The sequence below is a fragment of the Oncorhynchus masou genome, chromosome 25, assembly GCF_036934945.1.
Source record: "Oncorhynchus masou masou isolate Uvic2021 chromosome 25, UVic_Omas_1.1, whole genome shotgun sequence".
In the NCBI taxonomy this organism is placed as follows: Eukaryota; Metazoa; Chordata; class Actinopteri; order Salmoniformes; family Salmonidae; genus Oncorhynchus; species Oncorhynchus masou.
In genome coordinates, this window is record NC_088236.1 from 43,681,789 (window position 1) to 43,691,571 (window position 9,783).

The 9,783-nt window shown below is 39.1% G+C and overlaps 1 pseudogene; it reads right to left on the minus strand.

Moving 5' to 3' along the window:
• Positions 1–5,623: 5,623 nt before the first annotated feature.
• LOC135513656 (uncharacterized) lies at positions 5,624–6,560 on the minus strand (annotated as a pseudogene).
• Between the last annotated feature and the right edge of the window lie 3,223 nt (positions 6,561–9,783).

The following is a 9,783-nucleotide window of genomic DNA, read 5'->3' on the forward strand; positions in this document are numbered from 1 at the left end:
TGGAAGCTTATGAGCGCATTGGCAAAAATGGGTTAATTTATTGTTGAATAATTTAACGATGCATTTAGCAATGGGTCAATTACTTTAACCATCAATTAAACATTTTAAGACATATTAATAAACATTTAGGGTTAAAATTGGGAGATTTGATAAATTGTAATACTACTAACTACACTTGTTTGAGTTATGGTTTATAAATGCTCTCGAAATGGTCATAATGCAAACTCTTATTCCATCATGTAACATTGCAAAGGGTTTCAGTGTTGGATTCTCACTTTTGGATGGGATGCATTCGTGCATTTCTTTATCCCAGTAGTGCAACACGCCTCAAATAACGACGACCTCGAACGTGCCCACATTTGTCACTAGCTACGTTTCCATTTCATTGTCCAGTGATTTTTAGAACGTTTGCATAGAAAGTAGATGCAAAAATTGCCTGCTACGTTTGGTTTCCATTTAATTATCTTGTGTCGATAAAAACATTTGGATATAATGACGTCACACCCCCCAAAAATACTTTTGAGGAAAAACCTACAGTGTTGAATAAAAATGAAGTGGTTAAAGTGTTTCCATGACCCGTTTAGGCAAATTGCACATTAATAAATTGCCAACAGCCTGTATACCCTCTCAACTTTCTGTTTCATGACTCAGGTAGCCCGCAAAAGCCAGCATGGATAGAATGCAATCATTTACAAATATTTGCCATATTCTAATAGTTCTCATGTGCAAACGTATCTCCACTGTCCATGCCATGTTGAAAGTTGCACTCATGGAGATCTGAAATAATTGTACAGTGAAACTTGCCAGTCAACCAGAAAAGCCAGGTGAAGCAATTCATGCATTTTTTAAAAGTCAGGACAATCCTTCAAAGAAACATTACTTTAATCATATATTTTTTTTTATTTTGCAATTAGTAGACATTTATAATTAAATGTGGAGCTATATAGTTCTGTAATGACATCACATGCCACACATACCTTCAAAATTGTTCAGCAATCATAAGTTATTCGAAGAACACAGTTTCCATCATTTGTTGCAATAAAGAAAGTTTGACAAAAGCAACATTCACCCCTGTAGAACGGATAGAAATGTTTTCGATCTCCTATATTTTCTGTTTCCTTTACACTTGTAGCAATTACAATTTGTTTGCGACATTGCTTTGTCAAATAAACCTGGCTCAATGGAAACCTGCCTACTGACATCATGTGACAGTGCGCAAAGAACAGGGTCGAGAAGAAGGTCAGTATTCAACATTCAGACAGGAGAGATTGCCACAAAATAAACAATGTTGTAGACGACAAAAAAAGTAAACACAGCAGAGAAAAAGTAAGTTTCACATGCTACTTGTTTAGCTTTTTTGGATACATATTTTCTGCTTGATGATTTAGCATAGGTAGCTAGTTAGGTAGCTAGCTAGCTAGCTAGCACTAGCTACCTGTGTCAACACACACACAGTGAGTAACATCAGCTCCTTGTCAATTTAGTTAAACACTAGCCAAGTTATTAGTTTTAGCAAGCACTATTATTGCTAGCTTAATAGCATGACAAATAGCTGGGTAGCTAGCTATTGGCCTAAACTATATAATTCATGATGATGATAACTAGTATAGGGTAATGTAGATTGTCTATGCTAAGTTGTCATACATTCTTCTCTACCACAGATTCCCACAAGGTCTAAGACTCGATCCAGGATGGGAAAATACTTAAAAGAAAGAAGTCAATGGAGACAGAATTGTCCATTTCCATTGTTGCTTGTAATATCGAAAAGGATAGAAAAAGACAATCCCATGTTTGTTGATTTATTATTTCAGCCGGAATGTTGAATGCTTCCAATGTTTTGAGTTGGCTATCTAGGCTACTCACTATAATATCCTCTTAAGGATCCACCTCTAACTGTCTGTAGCTCAGGACCTGTAGCAAGGATATGCATATCCTTGATACCATTTGAAAGGAAACACTGACGTTTTTGGAAATGTTACTATATCAATCTTTAAGCAAGTGTGTATAGTTATCTAGGCAGTTGATTCTCTTTACAGAAGAGTTATAACAATGTGCTGTCAGTATTTCAGCAAGTGTATATAGCTAGTCAGGCACAAGGTAAGTGAAGAGAAAGGAGGAGCTTGGGGTTTATTTGATATTCACATCAGGTACACTAGAAGTAGGAAGCCATTCTCATTTGGCAAAATGTATTAAAACCAACAATTTGTTTGTATTTGCCTTCAACTATTTGTACTTGTGTATTTTTTTTAAACAGAGCAATCTCATAGGAGAACAGTCTGTATCTGTAATCTGCAGGCAATAGGTAGCATACATACATCAAATGTTCTCGGACAGAAGCATATGATGAAGCACTGTGTAAGCTGCCTATGGCTATGGTCCATCCAATCTTCAGACACCAGTGAGGGTTGAGCCACTAGCCAGAGCCTTTAACAGCTGCCTTTTCCGCAGCAGCCAATGTGTGATAGTGTTACATGTGTGAAATAAAAATAAATAAAGTTCCACACTCAATATTCTCCCAACAATGTTTCGGTTGTACCCATTTGAATTGTAAGGAGCACATTTAGAGAGTGCGACTTTCTTTCTTTTTATACAGTTTACTTTCCGTTAGTCAGCACCTCTACCAAGATTTTTGGGTGTGCGTCAGCTCATGCTTTTTACTAGACATGTGAAAGATCAACCACCACTGGTTGGACACTTAGGGGATTAGGAGAAAGGATAACTTGTTAAATGTGTTAGTTTTGTATTTTTTAAACAGTTCTTTGTGAGATTCTTACATCAGTTGATTTTGCTACAGTTGAATGGTTGAACCCCGTCAGAGGTTCCGGATGTGACCGACCTTGAGTTTTCAGTGTCCTCAGTCAAGAAAAGGATTGCTGGGCAACCAGACCTAAAAAATAACCAGGTATGGGAAAATGTTAAATAATTAAATTAATTAATTCACCCGAACCAAGCCCCGTTCAATCTGACCCGGAATTCCGTTCCACCTTGAAATTCCAGCCCTGGGTTTCCAATCCCCTTGGTGCTTTACCCCCTCTGATAAATAACCCTGTTCTGAGGCAGTACTATAATCACTATTATCTTCATGAGATACCAGTTTTTTATCTTTCAGATCACATCTTTTGGACTGGCTGGAGAAATGACAAAGGAGACCGTGTGGAGAATACAAAACTCCTGACAAATGCCCTGGCTTTGAAGATGAAATTGAGAGGGGCCTATGGGAAGCAGGCGTTCAAACCACTTGTCCTGAGTAACTTCTCAGTAACTTCTCAGTAACTTTGCTTACGGAGCTACTGCATGGGGAAGACCGGAATAATTTCACAATTATACATTAATCATAAAAAGAGTGAAATGTTTTTTACTCAGAACATTCTCTCTCTCATTTTTCAAAGGTGCTGTCCGGCGAAACCACCATAGTACCAAAGCTTTTGATGGTGAAATTGAAAAATACATCAAGAGGTGGATGCAGCTGGCCTCTGACCTCGACGGAGGGAGAAAGAAGAGTGCGCGTCCGAGGGTGCGCTGTTAAAAAATGAAGACCAATTTGTTTTTAACCGTTTTCAATACTTCACATTTTATACATAATCAATTTACATACAGTGCATTCGGAAAGTATTCTCACCGCTTTACTTTTTTCACATTTTGTTACGTTACAGCCTTATTCTAAAATGGATTGAATATTTTTTCCCCCTCATCCATCTACACACAATACCCCATAATGACGAAGCAAAAACAGGTTTTTAGAAATGTTTGTAAATGTATAAAATAATGAAATATCACTATGTTTCACCGTAGGGATAGTGCCAGGTTTCCTCCAGGCGTGACACTTGGCATTCAAAGAGTTCAAACTTGGTTTCAGCAGACCAGAGAATCTGGTTTCTCATGGTCTGAGAGTCCATTAAATGCCTTTCGACAAACTCCAAGCGGGATGGCATGTGCCTTTTCCTGAGGAGTGGCTTCCGTCTGGCCACTCTACCATAAAGGCCTGATTGGTGGAGTGCTGCAGAGATGGCTGTCCTTCTGGAAGCTTCTCCCATCTCCACAGAGGAACTCTTGAGCTCTGTCAGAGTGACCATCGGTTTCTTGGTCACCTTGATTGCTAATTTTGGCTGGGCGGCCAGCATTAGGTAGAGTCTTGGTGTTCCACACTTGAAAGCTTTTAAGAATGATGGAGACCACTGTGTTCTCGGGGACCTTCAATGTTACAGAAATGTTTTTTGTAGCCTTCCCCAGATCTGTGCCTCGATACAATCCTGTCTCGGAGCTCTATGGACAATTCCTTCATGGGTTTGTTTTTGCTCTGACATGAACTGTCAACTGTGGGACCTGATATAAACAGGTGTGTGCCTTTCCAAATCATATCCAATCAAGTAAATTTACCACAGGTGGTCTCCAATCAAGTTGTAGAAACATCTCATGGATGTTCAATGCTAACAAGATGCACCTGAGCTCAATTTCAAGTCTCATGGCAAAGGGTCTGAATACTTGTGTAAATAATCTATTTCTGTTTTTTATTTGTAATACATTTGCAAACATTTCTAAAAACATGTTCTCTCTTTGTCTTTATAGGGTACTGTATGTAGAATGATGAGGGAAAAAAAGATTTAATCCATTGTAGAACAAGGCTGTAACGTAACAAAATGTGCAAAAATGGAAGGGGTCTGAATACTTTCCGAATGTACATTGATGTTCAGAAGAACTTAACCCTTGTGCAGGGTTCATGTTTTTGTTATTCACCCAATGTTTGCGGGTCTGATGGACCCACAACATAATTTAGTTTTTAAAATAATACAGCCATAACAATTTATGTAAAAATATTTAATACTTAGATTTGGACTTATATCAATTGCAAGCAATATAGACAGCATACATGATTAATATTTGCCATTTTTTAAAATGATTTTTAAAATGTATTTTACCTTTATTTAACTAGGCAAGTCAGTTAAGAACAAATTCTTATTTTCAATGACGGCCTCGGAACAGTGGGTTAACTGCCTTTTTCAGGAGCAGAACGACAGAATTACCTCTGCTAGATCACATTTATAAATAAAAGCGCTATTAGTTTTTTATTCATAATAAAGATATGGGTGGAATAAATCATGTTTATTTTGAACAAATATACATTAAACAAGGTTTTCATCACTATTGATGTTTATTGCTTTGAACTGAACAAATTGGAAGGACACATTTTACATTAATGATTTTATGGAAATGATGAATGAGCCCCATTGAACACAAATTAAGGCCGGCCTACACACCACATGAGGGACAGAGTTTTGTGTGAGTGTTTCTTGCACTTGATGCATATGTACTGTGTCTTCCTGTCCATCTTGGGTCCACACACATGGCAGCGCTTCCTAATGCTACTGGCTACAATCTAGAATGAGGGAAACACTTAGTTCAGAAATTGTACTAACATCTCACTCACATATATAGTTACAGCAGGCCAAGGTTGGAGAGACACACACACACACACACACACACACACACACACACACACACACACACACACACACACACACACACACACACACACACACACACACACACACACACACACACACACACACACACACACACACGCAACATCATCACTCACACTAACTTCTGGTATTGGAGTTGTTGGTTATGTGGGTGGGGCGGATGGGGCACCAGCATCCTCCTCTTGAATCCTCACGATGGCTGCAGAAGCTGGGGTCTTACCAATGCCTTGCCCAGCTCCTCGAGAAAGAGCCGTCTCCACTGGAGCTTCCGTCTGTTCCAATCTGGGATCAATGTCATCCAGATGACAAACGCGTTGTTTGCTGAGATGTTGAAGAATATCACAAGTGGCCAGTGGAGTGTTCTTTTTTTTTCAGCTGTAGCCAGTCACCAGTTTGTCTGAATTGTCTACCCCTCCTTTTGTAACATTGTAATCCATTATGATTTCTGGATTTTGATGTTCCTGGTCTGGTTTTTGATGTTCCCGGCCACAGATTCTCCAGTCCCTATGCAGCGTACTAATGAGTACCACATTGAGCCTTTTTTGACACATAGGACACTAGGGACGTGTCGGCTGTGAACACAAACTAAGAGCAATTGATAGGCCTGTTCTGTGTATTCAACAGCTGAGGTGGGAACTCTGGCTTGTTTTTTTCGTACTGTTCCTACCATCGTCAACTACCTCTTGAGGAGCTCCAATCCCAGCTTCTGCGAAGTAAAGAAGTTATTAAATGTGATGTTGTGGTGTCCCTGTGTCACGTGCAGGACAAACCACATCCCTTGGTTCTTCTCAGGGGCTCCTCCACCTGGCTTCCCCGTATACACTTGCAGGTTCCACGCATATGATGAAGCAGCATCACAGGCAGCCCACATCTTGATTCCATATTAGACGGTATGTACTGCCTGAAAGGGCAGCTGCCACTAAATGGCATAAGCTGCTCCTCAACAGTAACGTTGGGTCCAGGGTTGTAAAACACTGACCTGATTGCAGCTAGCTTGTCTCTCTGCCGCCGAGCTGGTCTGGTGTCTTGGTTATCGAAGCGGATAATCCTGGAAATAATGTGGAAGTTTTCTAGAGACATTGGCGACCGGAAACGTTCTCTGCCAGTTTCTGCGTCCCACAGGGATTCTGTGGATTCCCAATTGGATCTGAAAACAACAGCAATGATAAGACCCCAAAGTATGCATGTAAATAAGTTTGGTCCATCTCCTTCAATCTCTCTCATAAAAACACACGTTCCCTCCAAATTAGTGCAGTCCAGAATTATTTTCTGGTTGGTGTCTGGGGTGAACAGTTCAAAAGAATAATTTATGTCCTGCACATGAGTAACCACCATCCGCGTCAGTCTTGGTTGAATCCTTATCACATTGGCAGCATGCTGGGTGGCTCATTTCTTGGGCAAGAAACCATTCAATTTCACAATTTTTTGACATACAGTGGGGAGAACAAGTATTTGACACACTGCCGATTTAGCAGGTTTTCCTACTTACAATGCATGTAGAGGTCTGTAATTTTTTATCATAGGTACACTTCAACTGTGAGAGACAGAATTAGTTAGTTTTTCTTTAAGAAGCCCTCCTGTTCTCCACTCATTACCTGTATTAACTGCACCTGTTTGAACTAGTTACCTGTATAAAAGACACCTGTCCACACACTCAATCAAACAGACTCCAACCTCTCCACAATGGCCAAGACCAGACAGCTGTGTAATGACATCAGGGATAAAATTGTAGACCTGCAAATAATGAATTGTATAATTTAAATTTTAGTTAACATTGAAAATGGGTCCCACAGACCTGGACACCACACAAGGGTTAAAGCCACACTAATTTAACTACATTGGGTAGTCAAAAACATTTGTGACAGAAGTGAACTCATTATTCACAACATAGAGATAGCAAAAAAATACATTTATCTAAGCCTACGCTGTAATCAAAATGCAGAAAAGAGAGAGCGCTGCTTTGGCATCAAGTATAAAGACAAAGAGAGGTTTTCATCAGAGAACGGGGTTTAACTTATAGCGACCAAATGAAGTTGCAGCTCTGTAAAAACATACTTCAAATCCAAGGCACTCTCGTGGAAAAGTTAAAAACCCTTTATTTTAGTGGCTATTGCAAAGTGACATTGTGACATGTGACATTGTGGAATAGGACCATCATTGTGAGATGTTTTCACAGGGTATTTCATTACAACCATCAGAGGTTGCATGTTCAAATTGAAATATCTTTCCTGTTACAGCAAATCTGAGCAATGAGTACTTGTCTACATGCACATTTTTTAAGGTTGTTATTAGAGGTCGACCGATTAATCGGAATGACCGATTAATTACGGCCGATTTCAAGTTTTCATAACAATCGGAAATCGGTATTTTTGGACACCGATTTGGCCAATCTTTTAATTTTCATTTGATTTAATCCTTAATCAGTTAAGAACACATTCTTATTTTCAATGACGGCCTAGGAACGGTGGGTTAACTGCCTCGTTCAGGGGCAGAACGACAGATTTTCACCTTGTCAGCTCAGGGGATTCAATCTTGCAAACTTACAGTTAACTAGTCCAACACTCTTAACTATCTGCCTCTCATTGCACTCTACGAGGGGACTGCCTGTTATGCGAATGCAGCAGGCCAAGGTAAGTTGCTAGCTTGCATTAAACGTATCTTATAAGAAACAATCAATCAATCATAATCACTAGTTAACTACACATGGTTTATGATATTACTAGTTTATCTAGTGTGTCCTGCATTGCATATAATCGATGCGGTGCGTATCGTTGCTCCAATGTGTACCTAACCATGAACATCAATGCCTTACTTAAAATCAATACACAGAAGTATATATTTTTAAACCTGCATATTTAGCTAAAATAAATCCAGGCAATATTAACCAGGTGAAATTGTGTCACTTCTCTTGCGTTCATTGCACGCAGGGTCAGTGTATATGCAACAGTTTGGGCCGCCTAATTTGCCAGAATTTTACATAATTATGACATAACATTGAAGGTTTTTCAATGTAACAGGAATATTTAGACTAATGGATGCCACCCCTTAGATAAAATATGGAACGGTTATGAGCGGTGGTAGGCAGCAGCAGGCTCGTAAGCATTCATTCAAACAGCACTTTCGTGTGTTTTGCCAGCAGCTCTTCGTTATGACTTCAAGCCTATCAACTCCCGCTAAACGCTAATAGCGTTTCAAACGTCACTCGCTCTGAGACTCGCTCTGAGACTTGGAGTGGTTGTTCCCCTTGCTCTGCATGGGTAACGCTGCTTTGAGGGTGGCTGTTGTCATTGTGTTCCTGGTTCGAGCCCAGGGAGGAGCGAGGAGAGGGACGGAAGCTATACTGTTACACTGGCAATACTAAAGTGCCTGTAAGAACATCCAATAGTCAATGGTTTAATGAAATACAAATGGTATAGAGAGAAATAGTCCTATAATTCCTATAATAACTACAACCTAAAACTTCTTACCTGGGAATATTGAAGACTCATGTTAAAAGGAACCACCAGCTTTCATATGTTCTCATGTTCTGAGCAACGTAAACGTTAGCTTTCTTACATAGCACATATTGCACTTTTACTTTCTTCTCCAACACTTTGTTTTTGCATTATTTAAACCAAATTGAACGTTTCATTATTTATTTGAGGCTAAATATATTTTATTGATGTATTATATTAAGTTCAAATAAGTGTTCATTCAGTATTGTTGTAATTGGCATTATTACAAATAAAACATTTAAAAATCGGCATTGGCTTTTTTTGGTCCTCCAATAATCGGTATCGGCGTTGAAAAATCATAATCGGTCGACCTCTAGTTGTTATAGCTGTTTTATATTTTGATATATTATAATGCAACCGAATTGAAACCATCAGTGGGGGGATGGTTAATATTATACTGAACAAAAATATAAACTCAACATGTAAAGTGTTGGTCCCATGTTTCATGAGCTGAAAGAAAAGATCCCAGAAATGTTCCATACGCACAAAAATCTTATTTCTCTCAAATTTTATGAACAATTTTGTTTTACATAGCATTTGTTCGTAAGCATTTCTCCTTTGCCAAGATAATCCATTCACCTGACAGATGTGGCATATCAAGAAGCTGATTACACCGCATGATCATTACACAGGTCCACCTTGAGTTGGGGAAAATAAAAGGCCACTCTAAAATGTGTAGTTTTGTCACAAAGCACAATGCCACAGGGAGTGTGCAATTGGCATGCTGACTGCAGGAATGTCCACCAGAGTTGTTGCTAGAGAATTGCATTTTTTTATTTTTTTTATTTCACCTTTATTTAACCAGGTAG